The following is a 1,859-nucleotide window of genomic DNA, read 5'->3' on the forward strand; positions in this document are numbered from 1 at the left end:
GTCACACACTATTATTATACATTTATATAGCTCTGACATATACCATAGTGCTGTACAGAGATCACTGAGCCAGTCCCATCCTTTCTTTTCCCTGGCTCTCTGTGATTGGTCCCCCGGTGGCGCTCTCGATGAGTTTATTTGGCGATTAATGATTATCGGGTGGCGTGCTGTGCACATGATGCTCGGATTAATAATAAAAACACGTCTCAGGACAAAGTTAATGATTGCACGGAGCTCATAGTCGGCGTTGAACATTAAACGATTTCACGTTTGTTATGGCGGCAACCAAATTCTTCCATACATGAAGAGAACCTGTCATCTTCCCCCGTCTGACTCTCCCAAAATAGAGGAAAATAAAGGGTTAACCCAATGTGTGCGGCACCACAAGAGGGCGCAGTTATGGAGCTGAAGATACAGATTGTCCTAATATGGGGTGACAACACTCCATCCCTGTCTCCAAACTGAGCTCCTGTGTTGTCACCGTGTCACACAAGAGTGACTACAAGTTATTATTCCAGCACACATTACATTGACATGGTCCAGCGTTGTCACCAACAGGGAACCGGCCCGGAGAAATGCCATGGGGTCACTGCTGGGGGTCATGTGGACAGGAATTGGCAGATAGATTGGCTGTAGATGCAACAAAGGTGAAAATTATGACAAATGCCATCAGGAAAATAGGATCTAAGCTGCCTGGAACCTGAAAGATTCTGCCCAGACCGGCACTTCCTGTACGTTGTCACCGAGGACACAGAACAAAGATTTCCCAAACTTGAGAGTAACTTGAGAGAAACGTGAGAGTAATATTTCTGGGAAGAGGGATGACATAGGGAGGTGCAAGGTGTGCAGCTGCATCAGGGCCCTATAAAGGGGCCCCAAGTCAGTTCTGCCCAGGGGCCTATTATTGGCTATGGAGAATAGGAGAGATCACAGAGACCCAGGAACCCAGCACAGGGATGGTGGGGACCCCTCATAATGGGCACAGTGGGGGTACAGACCCAGGAACCCAGCACAGGGATGGTGGGGGCCCCTTATAATGGGCACAGCGGGGGTACAGACCCAGGAACCCAGCACAGGGATGGTGGGGGCCCCTCATATTGGGCACAGCAGGGTCCAGGCCCGGTTCTGGTCCGTATCTCACGTGCCAGTGTTCTGATGCAATCCTCGGATCCGGGCAGTCGGGGGCCACCGGTGACCTCTCCCCCAGTACAATCTGTACCAATATAACAAAGTCCATGACATGTTCCGGGATCGGAGTGTCACGTGTGTTCTGTATTAGTGTACGGAACAAACAGTAGATGTAGATTGTCAGCTCTTGTGTCGTAATCATAGCTCTGACATATACTGCAGTGTTGTACATGGCTGTGTGTGGCTCCTCTTACTGCCCATGGATGGGCAAATATGCCATTTTGTCAGTTGGGACCCCTGGAAGGGCAATTATTGGGATTGGTCTCGGTAAAATGGCCCAAGAGGATCACCATGGGGTGATGACAACGGCAAAAAACTCTGCAGTACAATCTATAAAAAATATAAAACGCAGAACAAAAACATTTCTTGTCCAATCAGACAGATTGGCAGCGACTGATCTGATCCTAGATGTTCAGCAGAAGTGCTGACTGTACTGCCTGACACACTGCCGGCCACCAGAGAGAATCTCCAAAACTGTCAATAAACCATTTTATGCTACAGTAATGGAAATAGATTCATATAAGCACACATGTGTCATTGTATAATAATCTGTGATTGCCATACATGTTACAATTTATTATATCAGAGAACACAGAACCAGCCATGGAGTGGGCATGGAGCGCCACCTAGAGCCCAATGGAATGTATTACATGCTAATGCCAGATCATCTA

This window comes from Pyxicephalus adspersus, chromosome 9 (genome assembly GCF_032062135.1).
Source record: "Pyxicephalus adspersus chromosome 9, UCB_Pads_2.0, whole genome shotgun sequence".
NCBI lineage: Eukaryota > Metazoa > Chordata > Amphibia > Anura > Pyxicephalidae > Pyxicephalus > Pyxicephalus adspersus.